Below are 19,637 nucleotides of genomic sequence, written 5' to 3' on the forward strand. Positions count from 1 at the left end.
CGTGCTTTTTTAAAGCTGGAACTGAATGGCGGCAGCAGCAGCTGTGAACCTTTCAAGTTAAACTTTCCTCCTCTTAAAGTCCAGTAAGGACACTGCATATAAGGGGAGGAGAGAGAGGTTTATTTAATACTTTGTATTTCAGAGAGTTTATTTTTGTAGGTTAAATTGAAAGGGTTTGAAAAATATTTAAAGTTAGTTGTTAAAACACCAGAACCAGCATTCATTCTTGATGCAGAGACCTCTAATCTTCTTCCCTGATTGAGCTGTGAAGGGGACCTTTTTTCTCTTGATTTCTGCAAAGTGGGAAATGCTCAATATTGTCCTTCTGGTCTGCTTCCCATTAGTTTGTTCCACTGCTGATTTAAGCTTCTTGTTTTAGAAGGGTGGTGCAAGAGTGGGCTGAGTGACTTCATAGCACAGGATTCTGTAAACCTTGCTTTAGCTACATGTGTTTTAACACTGCTTTTGTCCTGCTCTTCAGTCAAAGAAGTTCAGCTATCATTGTAAATCAAAGGTGAAGCTGAAGACCACATACAGTGGTGGTTGCTTGATTTGATTTTGAGGGGCTTCTACACAAGTAAGCTTTTTTTGCATACCCATGCATGTGAGATGGGATTCTCTTTGATCAGTAATGGTCAAGGCGGTGTCCTACAGCCCTGGAGGTCACTGAGGTGGTACAAAGCAGAAAAATCAGTCATCCTTTGTTCTCCTGCTCACAACTTCAAAGATGCACAGCAGCACTGCCTTTGTCTTCCTGCAAGTGTGCTGCAACTGTCAGAATATGTTACTTCTAATTTTAGTGTTTTCAATTTCAATTTCCTCTTGATGTCTACTATTTAAAACCTTCAAGGGGAGTCTAGCCATGTGGTCTCCCACACAAAGCAGTATGATCTCATGGCTCTGCTCCAACTTCGATTTCTGTGAGACTTTTCCTTCACTTTACACGGTAAGCAAGCAACGTTGCTTTGTTCCCACAGAGATGTGAAAATAGAAAAGCATAGCCCTGATGAAGCAGTCCAGAGAACCTTGTGGTGCTTGGAGGGGAAGTAGACGGTTGTGTCCATCCTATTCGCACACTATGCAAGAACAGTTTGGCCTCTGGTTTGCAAGCCTCTAAGGGTGCACCTTCTTCAACGACCTCCATGTTTCTAGAGAGAAAAGAGGAAAGGAGCAATAGAGGACTTGGAACTTCTCTCCACCTTCAGCTTGACTTGTGAGGTGGTTTGACCCTGGCCAGATGCCAGGTGCCCACCAAAGCCACTCTATCACTCCCCCTCCTCAGCTGGACAGGGGAGAGAAAAAAAAATATAGCAACAGGATTGGGGGGTCGAGATGAGGACAGGGAGATCACTCAAGATTTACCGTCACGGGCAAAACAGACTTGACTTCAGAAAAATGTAATTTATTACCAATTAACTCAGAGAGGAGTAATGAGAAACAAACCCAAATCTTAAAACAGCTTCCCCCCACCTCTTCCTTCTTTCCCAGGTTTAACTTTGTTCCTGATTTCTCTCCCTCCTCCCCCCACGCCCCGAGTGGCATGGGGGTGGGGGGGCAGGGAGTGGAGATTATGGTCAGTTCATCAATTGTTGTTCCTGCTGCTCCTTCCTCCTCAGGGGGAAGACTCCTCACAGTCTTCCCCTGCTCCAACGTGGGGTCCCTCTCGCGGGAGACAGTCCTCCATGACTTCTCCAACGTGAGTCCTTCCCACAGGCCACATGAACTGCTCCAGTGTGGGTCTCCCTCATACAGTGCAGTCCTTCAAGAACCGACTGCTCCAGCGTGGGCCCTCACCCATGGGGTCACTAGCAGCAAACCTGCTCCAGCGTGGGCTTCTCTCTCTCCATGGGCCACAGGTCCTGCCAGGAGCCTGCTCCAGTGCAGGCTTCCCAGAGTCACAGCTTCCTTCAGGTATCCACCTGCTCCGGCGTGGGGGCCCTCCACGGGGTGTAGGCAGTCATCTGCTCCACCGCCCATGGGCTGCAGAGGGACAGCCTGCCTCACCATGGTCTTCACCACAGGCTGCAGGGGAATCGCTGCTCTGGTGCCTGGAGCATCTCCTCCCCCTCCTTCTTCACTGACCTTGGTGTCTGCAGAATGTTTCTCTCACATAGTCTCACTCCTCTCGCTTGCTGCAATTACTGCTGCACAGTAACTTTGTTGTTGTTGTTGTTTCTTAAATATGTTATCCCAGAGGCGCTGATCAGCTCGGCCTTGGCCAGGAGAAGGTCCATATTAAAGCTGGCTGTCGTTGGCTGTATCTGACATAGGGGAAACTTCTAGCAGCTTCTCACAGAAGCCAGCCCTGTAACATCCCCACTACCAAAACCTTGCCATGCAAACCCGTGACAGCTTGCAGATCTGTACTGAAGCTCTGCAATGCTCACTTCTTCATTTGTAGCTTTGGATTTTGTGTGGTTAGTCTGACCTTTGTGTCCTCTTCAGTTGTCTCTTAAGAGCAGGTTTTGATCTGAAAGGTAGCTATTTCTGTGTCTTAGCTAATGAGAGTTCAAATTAGTTGCTTACTTACGGGCATCTGTTGCCATCAGAAAAGTCTTAGCATACTTTGCCTGATCGCTGGCTGTGACACCAGAAGGTGCGGATGGGTCTTCTCTAGTGCTACATCATCAGGGACATCTAAAGGATCTACAAGTGGACACCTGGATTGGGCACTGTGTAGCTGCTGTACACGGAGCAATACGGATATCTATGCCCCACCATTTGTACTGATGCTCCACGTGTTTACAGCGAGGACTCTTACGTTTTTTCTTAATTGGGAGATTGCTATGGAAGAGCTGTGGCTTTCCTTGGCGGGGTGTCAAGAAAATAATTGTGTTGTTGACAGTCTGGTTTGAGAAGACCCACAGTAGGATTGTCTGTGAGACAAGGTGCAGATCAGGGTACACAGGAGACACATTTGGTGATGGGAATATGGAGATGTTCCCATCTCAATGCTGCAGGATCCTATAGCATGAGGACAGAAGATTCTGCAGACTGAAGTTTGTAAGTCAGTTCTTTATTGGTTCATCAACTAATGAGCCAATTAATATGAAATAGCATTTATGTCTGTATTTATAAATTGGTGTGGTTTTCTCTTGGTTTCTGTTACTGTAATGATTAAGGGGACAAAGTCCTTGGGGAGGTGAACACGGTGCAGTACTTTGTGGATGTGAAGACTGCTAGCAGAACAGCTTGATCAGAAATGATATCTATATTCCATAATTAAATTACACTGATGAGTGCATTGCCATTCCATTACTTACCTCTGCCCAGTGCTTCAGGGGTTTGGCCTCTAGAGAGGGAAGGTGCTGACGCAGTAATGTTGCTAAGGGAAGCTCTTTTTTCATGGTCTGTAAAGACCAGTTGCATGACAAAATGTGTGCCCATAGCAGGGAAAGATCTAGGACTTGCTACTGAAAACAGTGAAAGGGAAAGGAAATGGAGATTGCCAATGTTTTCATCAGAGAAAGGTTTCATTTGTTATCCAAACATGCTCATCCCCCACAGTCTCTGCAATCTCTGACTGAGCAGTGGCTCCATTCAAAGGCAGCCTGTGAAGCTCACAGTGTTTGGGCATGAGATAACACTTGTAACTCTGCATAGGAATCCATTTTAAAAGCTGATGTAGAACTGGATTTCTGAAGTGTAGCAGCCAGCCACTGAAGAGGCACCCGCTTTCTTTTTCAGTTTTCTCATTATATTGATACAAATTTCTACATTCATTTCTGGTAATACATAATGCACTCAGAATGCCTCCTATTTGTCTGACAGTTCTTTCCTTTTTTTCAAAATTACTTGATGCAGTAATAAATCACAATTAATGCAATTACAAATGTCAGCAATGCTGGGAGATCCAGAAGCGTTAATAGGATGCTCTGGAGACAGTTCACAAGAAGCTTGAGCAATTGGAAGTGAAGGGGCTGTATTGCGTTTGTAATGGGCTGGACTGCACGAAATTTCCGGTCCACGTTTGTTGCTCCTTGTTTTCAATATCCGAAGGTGACTGTTACATTCTGTAGTACTGAATACCACCACCCTTTTCTGTCTTGGATTTGAGAACATCAGAAAATAAAAGAAATGCAAAGCTATAGGTGAATTTTCTGGCTAGCATTGTAATTAATACCAACCATCCACTGAATAGGAACGTATTTTTAATACCTGATTGCAACAGGGAGTAATGGGTGTGGAATTGAGTGCCTTACTAAAACAGGGTGGATGACACTGCTTGCCTAATAGTAATCTTAATGATGGATTTAATGGTGGTTTTTATTGGTACATTCCCCTTTTGCTGCTCCTGGGCTATGCTTTGTCACCCTCTTTCCCTGCCCTCCTGTTCAAGATTAGAACAAGCTGGGTAAGAAAAAACGAACTGAGAGGCAACACAGCCTCAGGGATGGATTTGGTTCCCGTGCTTTGATCATTTAGGTGAACCTGTTTTTCAGAACTGTGTAGCTGCAGTGGAGGGTGGTGAACTGAGGGGGCAACTGCTGGAGTAGGCTTTCCCAGCCAAGTAAAATGAAGTCGTGGCTGTGTTCAGTGAGAGGTTTCCCAGGATTTCTGGGGTGGAACCTTCACAAAGAGAATGAAGGTGATGGCAGCAATCTGGCTTCAGCCCTGGGGGAATGCTCATCAAGGTTGGGGGTTTTTTTAGGGGAAAGATGTCTTCATGTCTTCACCAGTTTGGCTGAATTAAGAAATAAACTATTTCCTTTTTTTCTGATTCGGATTAACACAAAATTGTCTTAGTTTTAAAAATAAGTTTTTTATTTTTTTGCTGTCTGAAACCTTTTGCTAAATTCAGTGAGGAGAAAATGAGACCACTGCCACCCCCCCAATTATTTTAGCTTTACAAAGTCAGGGCAGCTTTGCTCTGATCTGTGTTTTAAAGTTGCTCCACAGACCTACCTGGCAGCTGTCACTAATGCGGAGACAAAATGCTGCCATCATGTCCGAGGGAAGTTTTCTGATGCCCCAGCCTGCTGAGTCTGTGCTTTATTAGGCCTGACTAAATTGTGGGTATCTAGTGTCCAGTGGATCTAAGGAAACTTGAACATTGCTGTCCCGCTTCTATAAATCTAGCTGAAAACAGAATTTCTCTGCACTGAGAGAAGTCTCTTCTGAGACATGACGAGAGCTCCAGTTCATCCCCGAAGACCAATGCTGAAGGCAAGCACTACCACCATTGTCTGTTTTGTGAAGGCCAGATGAAGAACTTACACAGGCCATCATAGTGTTCCCAAACACTTAAATGCTTTCAACTGTCCTTGAAATGTAAAGGAAACCTGTGATTATGGATGCGAAGGGGCAGAATTAAGGCACATAACGGTGATAAAGGCATTAACAAATGATAAACATCCTGTTGTTGAGGGGGAAAAAATGGTGTGCCTGTGAGTTTATACTGCAAATGCTGCTTTTCTGCAAAGTAAGTTATATCTGACAGGAATATGTAGGAGAAGATAAGAGAGTTTGAGTACTTCTGGGCAGAATAATGTTGAAATGATTTTTTTTCTTTTTATTGAGTGGAAGGCCTTAAATCCTTCAGAGCCATCTTGGCAGTTCCTGGCTGGAAGCAGAGATGTGTGTCACATGCTGCTGGGGGTGGGAGGGGTGCTCGTTCAGGGGAGTGAAGGGCCACCATGCACAAGGGGATTCTGCTGTCCATGGTCTCCAACATTTGGGGGTGGGGGTGCGGTGTTTGCTTTTATTCTTACAGCTAAGAAGTTTATTAAAAGGTTTTCAGGAAACTTTCAGCTTAGATAATCTTGCCTGTGTTGACTTGTGTTGCGGCTCAGAGGTACGAACTGCTGTGGTCATTTTAAGTGCTAAGTCAATTGCCAAAATAATTACTTAAATCATAGCATTATTACCTACATGTGTCCAACGACATTAAAAAATTGAAGTTTTCTATTACAAAGCTACTCTGGTTATTTTCTGAAGTTCACTGTGTGGTATAAAGATGTGAAAGCCCTTACAAAGCTCTTTGCCCCGAATCTGGGAAATGGGTCAAATTTTATTTAATCTTACTGAAGCAGGATTTGAGGTTAAAAATTCATTAAAAACATGAACTATGCTAATTTATGAAAACCACAAAATGAAACCAGTCTGCTCTGATGAACAAACAAGTTGAAAAACAAAGGAAACAGAATACATCAACAGCATGAAAATAACTAGGATGTTTCTTTTGCTTTATGACTTGTGAGGCATTATCAATGAAATTGGGGAAAATTGATTTAAAATACATAAAAGCAAATGTTGTTTGATTTATATATCCCTGCACCCCCCCCCCCCCCGCCCCCCCCAAGGTGCACCTTTTTTCATGTTTTTCAGCTTACTGGCATTTCTACCAAATGAGTGCCAAGCACTTCAGCTGGCCGAGATGGAGCAATACTTGATTAAAACGTGTGCGTGATAGTTTAATTGAGACTCTGACATCTTACTTTTGCTTGGTGAACATCTCAGACAAGGTGAACAACTCAATGTTTTTCATGCCCAAGGGACTTCTCTGTCACCACATAGCATTGCCAGCATCTGCCTTACATTCTTTCTCTGGGAGGGGAGCGAGTTTTGTGAAGCCTCTCTTGTTTTGGTTGGGTTTTTGACAGCTGCTTTTTTCTAAATGCAAGGGCTGAGAAGCGATGGCCGTGGCGGGAGGGGGCTGCGCTGCTGAAGGTGGCTGGGGTCGTCCTAGGCTGCCAAGGCTGGAGGGAAGAAAACTGCTCTTAGAAGGACGTGCCTTGTCCTCCCTGCACCTGCCTGGGGTGATGCCGGGGGTGTCTGTCACAGGAGCTCCCCAGAGGAGCTTTTAGCTTGGTCCCAGGCAATGGGAGGACCTTGGAGGTAAGGACTAAAGACTTTGTGCTCTGGCAGTCATTTGCAGCCTTTCTGGCAGCTCTCACCCAACCACCCCCAGCTTGTGTCCTCCCGCCTCCCTCCCCTGGGCTTTCTGTCACAGCAACGAGACAGGCTGTGACTGGAAACCCAGGACAGGGCATCAAGGCAGGGAAGGACTGATGGCTCAGTGTCCTGGCCTGGAAATCACAGAAGATAGGGGTTTGAGAGCCTCTAGGCTTGAACTGGTTTCTGCCAGAAGTTACTGGAGGGATGACTGAGCAGAAATGCAGGAGGAGCACAGATGGGCAGAAACAAGCGGCGGGCATCAACCTGCCAAACTGGACCCTCATCTCCAGAAGCAGAAGGTCCGGAAACAATGTCACAGGCAAAAAACAGCTTCCACAAACTTCCCTGCTCAACCTCTTCACTTTACAAGCTCTTTATCCTTCCTAACAAGGCAGTATTAGCTACTGTCCTGTGTCTCTGAGAAATGTTACCTTCTCTGTCTTGTTTTCTCACAACACCTTCTCCTCCTCTCCCCTCATGTCTTTTTTTTCTGTCTAGAGCTACCTGTGCTGATTTCTCAGCAGTCACTTTTCTCCAGTCAGAGAACACTAGCCCTTGTAGCCTCCGACCTTCTGTTCTCAGCACTTCTATCGCTCATCCTTTTCTGCCTTGTTTCTTTCCCCTCAAATGGGTTTGCCTTGCAGCTATTTTTAACATTATGAAGCCAGCCCTTTAAGGCACTGTTTATGCTTACAGTGGTTTGATTTCTCCCATTCTTTAATGACATTAATACCACTTACTAATACCAGGTTCGGTTCTGTGCTCAGTTTATCTTCATTTTCCAAGACCTAATAGACAAGTGCAAAATTTCTTCATGAAAATTGCCACCTACAAGTTTTCACAAGCACTAGGGCTGTTTCCATGGTGGCAGCAGAAGGCCTCCAGCACATATTAGTCATAGTGACTTCCCTCCCTCCTCCCCATTCTTGAAGTTAGGGACATGTGCTCATGTCACCAACATGGCTGGTGTAGGGTGATACCCCTGCTTAGGCTGGTAGCATGGATGTGGGTGAGACCTGATGCAGAACACCAGCTCTTCCCTCACCTGCACCCTTTGCTGATTATCTTGATGTTACAGTGCTAGTCCTGCTGACAGCACCAGCTAATTTGAATTTGTGCTCCCAGATGACTAGTTACAGCTCCTCTACCTGCTGGGGATGGACAGAGAGCTGAAGCTCTTGGACACTGTGCCTGTAGACATCATTTACGCTGATGCGCACCATGGATTGGGCATTGCTGTTGGAATTTGGTTTGAGATCGACACCTCGGATTGGTGTCTGAGCTCCCCTTACAGCTGGCAGAGACCTGGATGCTGGGCCCACGGGAGCAGCCAGCTGGCGAGCTGCGGGGTGTTTGCATTTGGTCACAGTTGCCCAGATTTCTTCCAGCTGGAGAGAGAGCTTGGGCACTGCTGCCCCAAGCCACTCTCCCCAAACACCTTAGTTTCTTCTTGCAGAGCCATTAACTTGCGCTGCTTTTAACAGCAAATGTTTCCATGAGGAATTAATAATCTAGGGTGCCTGGCACTGACCTGTTTTTGGCCAAGGTGAGACCAAGTGTGGGTCTGTATGCAGCCGGGGCATCCGGCAGCTCCCCAAACTGCTACTTGCAGCACCCCATCTCCCAAAATCAGCCTCTCCCTGCTACTCCTGGCTTCCTTCTGCCTGTATTTCTTCTGCCCCGCTGGTAATTGCTTTCATGATATGTACACTGGCGCTCACTCCTGTCTGAGGCCCTCCAAGCTTTGTTTTATGGCCACTGCAATATGCAGGAATGGAGCCACGGCATTAAGCGTGAAAGCTTTCTTGGCCGAGTGGAGCAGGGAAGAAGCCGCTCGGCCTTGGGCTATCGTTCCCTCGGCTTTGATGGAAAACAATGGTGGTTTCTGGAAGTTATAAATCCAGACAGCAGGCTGCAAATTCAAATAGAATGTGCTTGCTTGAAACAAGATGCTGAATGACGTGATGGTCCAGGGAGGTGGGAGAACATTCACCCAAGTCTTCAGAAAATAGAAAGCGGGCAGAAATGTTAAGTAAGGCGTTACTTAAGTGTGTAACTGATACATAACTGCATAACTGGTATACAGCTGCTGTTCTGATCAAATTGTGGCTAATAGAGGAGAGCTGACACAGCAGATCAATAGCAAGTATTTACAGTAGCTTTTTGCCTCATCTCAAACATCACCCTCTCTGGCTTTTTTTCTCTTTTTTCCAAGTTTTCTAAGCATCCATGGAAATACAGTTTAATACTTCCATCTCCCCCTTCTCTCAGTGAAAGCTGTGGCACTCCACCTTTTGCAGGATCCAGCAGCAGGCTGGATCTGTGTACGTCTGCCCGGGTTGCAGCGGGTTTCTGCAGCCTGGGAGGTGGATTTGAGCAGCAGTGAAGGCAGCAAGCATGCAGGAGAGGGGAGCTGCTTGACTTTGCCAGGCAGAGCAAGCAGGCCTGGATTGCAGCCTGGTTTTCTTCAGTCTTCGCTCCTGCAGTGTGCTAGATTAATGCACTTTTTGTTCCCCCTGAAGGAAAAGGTTGGTATGAAGTCCAAACACCTCAGGGAGTGAAAAAAATGGTGTCTGCTCTGACTCATCCCCTGGACACACCAGCCTGTTTTCATCAGTTAAAAAGGAAAAGCTACCTCACTGATTTCAGAGAGTCGATGAGATGCCATAAGTGTGTGGGAGAAGAGCCACAGCCCGCCCCATCACCCTGTCAGTGGCACAGAGTGAGGTCCCAGGCTATAGGGGAAGCCCACCTGCAGTGAGGGGAGGCATGCAGGTGGTTTAGCTCCAGCTGTAGCCTTTCCTATGGCAGACTTAATGCCAGAAATACTGAGGGAAGGAAGGAGTTTTCTGAAACCTTACAGAATTTCAAGAAAAAGGGCGCAATGTTTTTGGGAAGCATCAAAACTGTGATGTAAATGCTAATAAATATGAGTGAGCACAGGCTCCTGTGGAGACCAGTGGGTCCATTGTGCAGAGCAGTGTACACAGAGCTGTGTAAAAAATTCCCTTTTTTAACTAGTTTGGGAAAATGGAGAAGAAAAGTTTTGTTCTCACTCAAAGCAATTAAAAAATATCAGGTGAAGAAAAAAAAAAAGTAAAGAAAAATGTTTTGGATTAAACTAAACACATTGTTCACCGAGCGGCAATGTTTGCTTTCAAGTCAGAGACCTTTCAGTTGAAGGACGTCTTAAATGTGCTTAAATGAAAACCAAAAAGACTGATCAAAAATGCCAGGAAGAAATTCTCTTTTCTCTGAGTCTTTCCTTTTACTTCCCCATTTGTTCTTTTGGCATGAACAGTCTGGAATCCACAAAATGTTTTGTTGGCACCAAATCTGTACTTTGTGCTGGAAAAAGCTTCTCTTGGGTTTGGTGGGGTTTTTTGGTTGTTTGTGGTGTTTTTTTTTCCCCAGGCCTCTCCCTCACTACGTGTGCAAGTTAAGTTACAGCCCATTTCCCAGATTGCTTCCAGTCTCCCTCCTCCACTAGTACAGAAGAGGAGAGATCCCCTCGCTGTGGGTGCATGGGGTGAAGGAGGGGCTGTAACCCTGGTGCATGGTGTGGGGAAAGGCGCAGTATCCCCATGTAGAAACACAAAGCTGTAGCTAAAAAACGTCTGGACTGGGCTCCCACAGTTGATTCCTGCCTGCTTGGGCCAGGATGGAAACCCACACCCTGCTCCAAAAAATCTCTTTACCAAATTAAATAGGAGCCTCAGAGATGGGTGGGGGAGAAAAGAAGTAATTGGGATGCCTCAGCCATGCACTCAGCACTCAAAAGGGAGGTCAGCTTCTATCCCATGTCTGTGGCACGGGGGCTGCTGCAGGTGAACCAGCAGAGCCAGCAGCAGGGGGAGGAGGAGGAGGAGGAAGGGCAAGATGCAAAGGCATGAGTAGCAGGGGGGTGCCTGAGCAGGCAGCCCCACAGGCGTGCTGGTGAGAGTGGGTCTGGTTTTCCCTAGCTGGAGCGGCTGAGCTAACTGGAGATCCCCCTGCCCACAGATGCTTCCCATGGCACTGAGCCACCAATTTAGCAATTCCCTCAGAAGCAGATAAATAAAATTCTGTCTCTCTATCTAGACCCAGGGCTGGTGTGAGGTTGGGTGCCTTAGTGGGTTCACAGGCTCGGAGGTGGCCTTGACAGGAGCCATAATAACAGCATCAAATCCGTGCACCGAGGTGCGGCTGGTCTGTGTGTGCACACCTGGACGCCCCGGCGCATTAAAGCCAGCCCTTGTTTGCTCCCGTCAACAGCGTTTGTAGTTTCTGTTTGTTTTTAGCTGGGACCAAATGGCGTCCACATTCTGCCCAGGTGAGTTGGTAGTGCTGTGGATGTAAAGAGCTTGCCGCAATCCGACCTGGCAGGGCTGCTCCACCTCCAGCGGCACCGTCAGCCTTTCCATGCATTTCCCGTGACTGGCCTCTAAGGGTTTTTGTCTGTATTATATTTTAATTGCCAGAAAATTCAGCAGGGTATTCGGAGACTGGAAAATAATAAAAAGCTAAGTTAAAAGAGTATGTTAGCTGGCAAGAAATGTAATGTCACTTCCTAAACCTTTTTTTCAAGGCATCATTTTTGATGACAAAATTAATGCTGAAGAAATTCAGACTAGAGGAGTACAATGAAGATACACAACATGTCCATTAAAGTATCTTTAGCAAGATTCCTGTTTGCATGAGAGTTTCAAATTATGCAAAATATAAGTTTTCACTAAAAATGAATTTTAAAAAATATCTCACACTTCTAGTTGAGGAAATAACTTAAAATGAGCCTAACTAGGAGTTACTTCTGCCTGACTCTTTACAAAACCTGCAGCAGCGAGGTTAACCTTCTGCTTCCCCGCAGCTCTTCCTGCTGTTCAGGCAGTGACTTGCTCCCCCTCCTGTGACGGCCGCAACCAGGAGAGCTGCACTGAAGAGCCCGGCCACCCTGAGGGGTCCCAGGTGGAAAAGAGAGATGAGATGGGGCAATGGGCCACTGACACAGCAGGTGCCTGGTTGGGTTTCTTCCTTTTTTTCCATCAGCAGGGTGGCCAGATGGAGGGTGATTTTAAGCTTCTTCCTCATCTTCCTGGCACAAGGGTCTCCAGGTAAAGAGGACAACCAGCTCTGGCCCTCCAGCCCCGACCGCAGGGACATGGCCACCGTGGCTTGTCCCAACAGCAAAAGGATGTCCTGTAATGGAAGTCCGTTGTTGGCACCCAGTGTGATTTTTTGGCAGAATCTGCTTGTCATCTCTAGCCATGGAGTACAGAGCTGTGTCCACAGGGTGACGCCTCTGCCAGGGGAGCACCTCCAAGCAAAAGGCAGTGGCATGGCCAAAGCAGCGCAGAACGAGAAAGCTGTGCCTGAGCTCAGGTGCCTGCAAGGGAAGGGTCCCTGGAGCCAGGCAGGGTCAGAGAGACTGTGCACCTCCAGCTACGGCCACAGAGGCACCTACCACTGTGGCTGGGCAGTCTGTGGGGAGTGAGTGCTGTGGCTTGGGCTGCTGGGATGGGCAGGAGGCTCTCAGGGGCCCGCCCTGCTCCAAAAACCGGTGGTCAGTAGTGACAGGCAGGGTCTGACAAGGCATGTTTTGCATGTACTTGATTTTTGGGAGCGTGCTTGGGAAAGTTCATGAGCTTGTTGGGTTAATTGCAAGTCTGCTGGGATGAGTACAACAGCACTGTAGTGCCTTGTATAAAATGGCTTGCTCTTTCAATTTGGGCTAGGGTTTGGTTTGTTGGGGTTTTTTAGGTTTTAAAATATTTCTACAAAGATTTTATTATAGCTGCAACATTCTGTTTCCTTCTCTTGATATCTGAAGCTGCTGGGACTTTGCATAGAAAGTACGCGCGATACATGGCCGCAGAGGGAAGCAAAACTCAGCAGGTCTCATTTGATAAATCAGCAGCTTCCATCAAACCAAGCAGAGGGAAATTGCTGTCCACTGAAGAGATGGATAAGGTCCCCCTGCCCAGCATGGAGTTCATCACTGTTTCTCTGTAGTTTGCACAGTGTCACATCCCAAGGATCGTCTTTTCTTTATCAAACACTCAAAATGTTGTTGAGAGACAAAAATGTTGTATTGGAGATACATGGATTTGACAAATGGAACACTCGTTGGATCAGGAATTGGCTGGATGGTCACACCCAAAGAGTCACGGTCAACAGCTTGATGTCTGAGCGGAGACCAGTGACAACTGGTGTTCCTCAGGGGTCAGTGTTTGGACCAGTACTGTTCAACACCTTTGCTGGCGACATGGACAGTGGGATTGAGTGCACCCTCAGCAAGTTTGCCGATGACATCAAGCTGTGTGGTGCACTTGACACGCTGGAGGGAAGGGAGGCCATCCAGAGGGGCCTTGACAGGCTGGAGAGGTGGGCCTGTGCAAACCTCATGGAATTCAACAAGACCAGGGGCAAGGTCCTGCACCTGAGTTGGGGCAATCCCAAGCACAGAGACAGGCTGGGCGATGAGCAGATCGAGAGCAGCCCTGCCGAGAAGGACTTGGGGGTGCTGATGGGTGAAAGACTGAACGTGAGCCAGCAACGTGCGCTCACAGCCCAGAAAGCCAACTGTGTCCTGGGCTGCATCAAGAGAAGCGTGGCCAGCAGGTCGAGGGAGGTGATTCTCCCCCTCTGCTCTGCTCTGGTGAGACCCCACCTGCAGTGCTGTGTCCAGCTCTGGGGTCCTCAGCACAAGAAAGACATGGACCTGTTGGAGTGGGTCCAGAGGGGGGCCACGAAGATACTCAGGGGGCTGGAGCACCTGCCCTGTGAGGACAGGCTGAGAGAGTTGGGGTTGTTCAGCCTGGAGAAGAGAAGGCTCCAGGGAGACCTTCTAGCAGGCTTCCAGTCTTTCAAGGGGGCCTGCAGGAAAGGTGGGGAGGGACTCTTGATCAGGGAGGGCAGTGATAGGACGAGGGGTAACAATTTCAAACTGAAAGAGGGGAGATTTAGATGTAAGGAGGAAATTCTTTGCTGTGAGGGTGGTGAGGCACTGGCACAGGTTGCCCAGAGCAGCTGTGGCTGCCCCCTCCCTGGCAGTGTTCAAGGCCAGGCTGGATGGGGCTTGGAGCAACCTGATCTGGTGGGAGGTGTCCCTGCCCATGCCAGGGGGGTTGGAACTGGGTGGTCTTTAAGGTATGTTCCAGCCCAAACCATTCTGTGACTCTATTATTTGATATTTTCATGTAAAACTAGGCATTCCTGGGTTGCACATTTTGGAAATAAGGTGTCTACGTTTTTGTGGAAACAGGGACAGATTTCATCTCAATCTGGCTCCCGGTTCAGTGTTGGTCATATGCTCTTCATTTAATTTCCATGACCATAACTTTGCATCATGGAGCCACTCTAGGTAGTGCTGCAAAGCAAATGATATTGATTAGTATTACAAACTGAGAGCCTGAAAACATTTTGGAGACTCGAATGTGCAGATATGTGCCTATCTAAAGTGAATATTTAATTTTCCATGAATAAATTCAGGATGTAATAAGAGCTGGCCTGAACTCAATCGATTGTACTTTCCTGAAGGCAAAGGCAGTATTTTGTTAAGCGGGTTGCATTCAAACAGTTAATAATACTCTGTACTGCTCAGCTGAAGGGAAGGGTTTCACTTTTTGTGAGAAACTCCTTTGAAACGACTTTATTTTGTGTCCAAAATATACACACTTTTGTGCGGTACGTGGTTTTGAGGCTGCACTCTCAGCTAATGCAAAACTAGATGAAACGCAGCGAATTTGGGCAAAGGGCTGAGTGGGAGCCTGGTTGTGGGAGTGCATGTCTGCTGGAGAGACTGCTTTGAGTGCTCCCATCTGCTCTTCTGAGCTGACTGGCCTGAGATGAAAACATTCAGTTCCTCAGTTTGCTGTCTCACAGCGCAGTTCTGGAGGATGGGTGAAGACCAAGCGAAGCCTCTGGGTTTCTGTTACAGGCATGCACGTTGCTGAAGGAGGGGAAGCGCGGTGTTGGTGGTGCTGTGCAGGAACTGCTGGTAGCCACCATCATAACATGAAGCTGTGCTGACTGCACGTGGTGGGGCTGCATCTGAGCTGGTGAGGTATTTCAGCCCATTTCGGATGGGGGTGGGAGTGAGAGGCCAGGCCGCACCCAGTTGTGTCAGGAGAGTCAACATCTTGCTTGCCTTTTGGACCAGGGCAGGCTTCACACCACGGCTTGCTCCCAAAACAGGGATACCTCAACATGCACGGTCTTGCACGTGCCACCTCTGCGCTGTGGCTGGGCACACGTGTTCACCTGGTCCTGCACCAGTCCTCTGTGGTGTGGTGGGGACGCCCAGCTTCTGGGGGTGATGGTACGTCATGGGCATATGGGGGGCCACCAGGCACTGGCATCCTCTCGGTGGGCAAAGCCGTGCACAGAGACAGGGGTGGAGGCACTCCATTCCCTCGGGGCCTTTCCTTATTTGTTTAAATCATGACAACATGATTTACTTCATCTATAAATATCCCTCTGGCAGAGGGAATAACGTGCCGGACAACATTTTCCAGATGTTCTCATGTTCATGGGCGAGGCAATCCCCTGGCATCGTTAGAAAAGGGAAATTGCAATCTGCAAACCTGCAGACCATTTCACAAGCGACTTAAAAATAATCCATCCCTGTTCTCAGGACAGAGCAGAAAGAGTCTGTCCCCTGCATTTTGGCATGTGTTGCAGTCCCCCGGATGAGACCCAACACCCCTTGAAATCCCTGTGCTGCAAAATCCTGTCAGGCAGACTGGAGTCAGTGGCCTTTCTTCTGCCTTTTTTTCTCCCTACCCTTTTCTACATTTTTCATCAGAAAAACACTTTTCCTTAAACGTGTGGGGGGATTTGAGGGATAAGAAAATAAAAACTTTGCTGCTGTTCCTTATTTTTTTTTTCCTTTTTTTTTTTTTTTAATTTCTTAAACTTGCTTCAAGATTAAGAGCTATTCTATTCAAGGCAGGCATTTAAAAGTTACCTTTGCAGTTCAAAATGTCCTGTATTTTTCCAAGCCTTTGGAAGGAGCACCCTGACCAGTCAGCGCCGGTGGACCATGCCATCGTTAGCTGCCATTAAGTTGTTCAGATGAAGTGATCTGCCTCTTGCGGATCACCCAGGGGTGCCGTGAAGCTCCTGGCCAGCTTCCCCAGGAGCCCAGTGATGTCCCTGTGGGCCAGGCTGGCTACAGGGCCGGGGTGAGAGCCAGAGCTGGAAAGCAGGGTGCTGGGAAAGGGCTGAGTGGGAGCATCCCACACAGTGACCACGTGCTTCGTGGGGTGATGGACCAAGCTGTGTGCAAACGAGATGTCCTGTCCCTGCATGGTGTGCGTGGGGTACCCACTGGGCACGCAGGGGTGCTGCTAAGGTGTGCTGTAGGGGTTGGTGGGGTACGTCTGCCTGCTGCTGACCAGTCACTCAGAAAGCTCGGAGCAACCGGGTCAGCTCCGTGGTTAGACTCTCGTGGGTGGATGTTACCTTGCGGAGGAGGGACAGCCCATCGGAGTGGTGAGGAGACCCGGGATCTGGAGCAGAGGGGAGCAAGCAGTATTAGCCAAGCACGTCATACAGCTGTGCAGCAGCTTTGTGCTGACTGCAGGAACTCAGGGCACTAAATGCAGCACATAGGCCAAACCCTGGCCTGACAGAATTTCAAAATATTTTAGGCAAATCCAAACATGTATTTTTTTACTGTAATAGTCTATTGGTTTGTTGAGTTATTAGTGAAAAAAATAGGTGAGACAATAACTCTAAACAAGTACCCCCTTGTGCTTGTAAATCCCTCCAGGTGGCTGAGATCCCACCTCTAGGCTTCCAGCCAGGATGCAAACCTTGTTCTGACATCCAGCACTTGGAGCTGTCAGCATCTGAGAGAAATCTTTAGTGTCCAAAATTAGGAAGCTACTAGTTAGGAACCAAAGCTGTCCGTGCACCTGAAATGATTTAAGTATCCCCATAGCCCAGGGAGGAGGGCAGGAGGGTTCTGGACTGTTATTTTTAAATATTAGCAGACCATGTAAGAGCACAAGAAGGCAGCTCTGGCCTCAGTGACCGTGACAGCTGACAGGACTGACTCCTGTACTTGACATGCTGGTAGCTGCCTCAGGGAGAGCTGATGTGCACATTGAGAAGCCCTTTTGAGCCATCACAGTTCACAACTTGGCACGTTAAGAGGTTGCCCCAGGTCAGTTCTTGTTTGCTTTAATACATTGCTCTTTTGGGAGCTGCTTCCCAAGGGTCTGCATCTCCCTGTACAGCAAATGCGGGGGCCAGGAGTAGGTGACCTGTATGCAAGGGCAAGAACTGCTGAGGGGCAGCACCCAGCCTGTGCACACAGGCAGTCAGCAAACCTTTGCTTCCCCGCTGGGCTTTGTGCTGTTGCTTATCCCAATGCTTTCATCGCTACCCACGTGGCAGCGGCACCGGGACTTTTGGATGGTGCCCCCATCCCAGGAAGGCTGGCAGGGCTGTTTCCAGATGTGGGAGCAGGTATGTTGTGGGGCGGCCGTCCACCAGGCAGGAGCACTGGCCACAGGCAGCAAGCACTGCCTGGCCACGGCACTGGCCCTGGAGTTGAACAGAGCAGAAAGGGTGTAAAACACAGGAGAGGCTTTGCCTGGTGCTTGTGGTGTTTCTGCTTTGTGAAGAGGAGCCCTGAAAATCCTTAGGGTGCAGGGAGGGCAGAGGGAGGATGCACCAGGAGAGACTGACCTGGCTGGGCTGCAGCTGCCTGCTATGCACACTGGGTGTATTGCCAAATCATCCACTTTGGAAAGAGCTGAAGTTGCCTTTTTTAGGACCTGTGCCTTTACTCATGGAACAGAAAGGCTGAGAAGAGGGTGGCCCAGGGGCTATGCTCTCAACAAATGATGGCTCAGGCTGGGAGATCTCAGTTGTCAGAGTTGATTTATTGCAGGGGAGTTCCTACTGCTGCTGCTCCCAGGGCCAGGTGTTGCATCAGAGTCGAAATTACTGCTGTGGCGCCTGGTGATCTTGGCATTTGCCACGTTAGATGCTCTTGAGCAAAACTTGTGTAGGGTATGAGTTTCTACCTCCCAACCTTGCCCTTGGAGATGGAAATTACAGCTTGGGAAAGGTCCTTTGAACTTTACCTGCTCATGAGACACGCAAGCCTGGCCCCTCCAGCTGACCAGTCACAAAGTGCTAACACTGCTGCACGCAGCTCGGCTGGTTTTAGCCTCGTTTTATTTTAGGTTCAGTTTATTTTAGTTAACCAATTGCAGATTGGCTGTTATTCTCACTCTGAATCTAAGGAAAGCAAAAATTTGCAATGCTTATTGAGGCTCCCCTGGCTGCCACAGCTCTCCAGGCGAGCTGCCTGTGGTGGGCTAGCCCTGAGCGGCAGCAGCTTTGGGGAAAGCGTGGGTACCTCCTGTTCTCATCAACTGCAGCTTCACGGTGTGGGGGATGTCCGATGTGCAATACTCTCAAGGCGACCCCAAGGCTGCACCTGGTCTGGGCTCTTAATCCAGGCAAATGTTTTCCCAAGGCAGGGAGTGCTTGCCTTCCCAGGGCTGGGAGCCCACAGTGCCAGAAGCCCCGCCGTCATGGCAGTGTGATTAATTCCTAATCCTCCCCTACCATTATAAGCAATGATATTTTTCTTCTCTCTGTTGTTGTACCAAGTTTTTAAGGCAGACTTGCCTGCTGTCACTCACTGGTCAGGAATAAGAGCAGTCCTGCTCTTATTGTTTACCGACTGCATGGCTATTGTGGAAAACAGCTCTGGTTTTCATGTCTGTTCCTCCTTCCTTATCAATCCAGACATACTAGGATGAATAATTAGAGAAAACCGCAAATATTACCCATGTGCTACCAGTTCTGCTTTTCAAATTAAATCCAAACAAAATTAAGCCTCACACAATGCCTAGGAAGGACATTCGCGTTGTTGAAAGACCATTAAACTTTGAGATGATAAGTTGCAGAAAACGTCACCTAACCAATGTCAGCGAACCATGCACTGCTGGAGATCAGGAAAACCTCAATAACCCTCAGCAGTTATGTGTGCGAATGAAAGGGCTCTATTTCACTAGTTAAATACTTACTTTAAACTTGATAAGTGCTGTGTGTTGGCATTGCTTGTTTCAGAGGGAGTGAAAACCTTCCATGACTCTGTTTTTCCCCAGCATTTCAATGTGTCTGTTGAACCTGCTGCCACACCCCATCCCAGAGCTGCAAAGATTTCACTGGGGGTGAGTAATTTCTAGTTTGTGCAGGTGTTGTGGGCTTTTTGGCTTATACAGCACCTCTAGCACATGGCTAGGTCAGTGCTTAAGTGTCTGCTAATCCTTCAAACTCAGGCTCTGGCCTCATGCTCAGGAGCCTGGAGCTCTGACCAGCCTGACCAGTAGAGACCAAGGTGGGACTGAGGAGGGGTACCACTAACAGAAAAAACAGACAGCTCCTCTGGAATTAGCCCAGACAAATGTCAAACCCTTTGCAACACAGAAAGAAGTGGAAACCCCCTCTATTACACGGCATTTCTGTGAGCTGGCTGATTAGCGTGAATGTATCCACAACTATTCCTCTACTTGAGGGGGTTTTTTGCCTGTTTTGCAAGTTAGCTTCGGTGGCTCAGAAATCTCAGTCGGTCACACACTGCTTTCAAACTGGTACAGGTTTCATATCAAAATGGTATATCTACTTCGAACCAACAGGAAACTGAAAATGTCCAACTCCCCAAAGCCCCAGTACTGGGAACAGACCATCCTCTTTCTTGAAGGTGCATTAGGAGCTTGAGTGAGCAACCCCAGATC

This window comes from Leptosomus discolor, chromosome 1 (genome assembly GCF_034619465.1).
Source record: "Leptosomus discolor isolate bLepDis1 chromosome 1, bLepDis1.hap2, whole genome shotgun sequence".
Classification (NCBI taxonomy): Eukaryota; Metazoa; Chordata; class Aves; order Leptosomiformes; family Leptosomidae; genus Leptosomus; species Leptosomus discolor.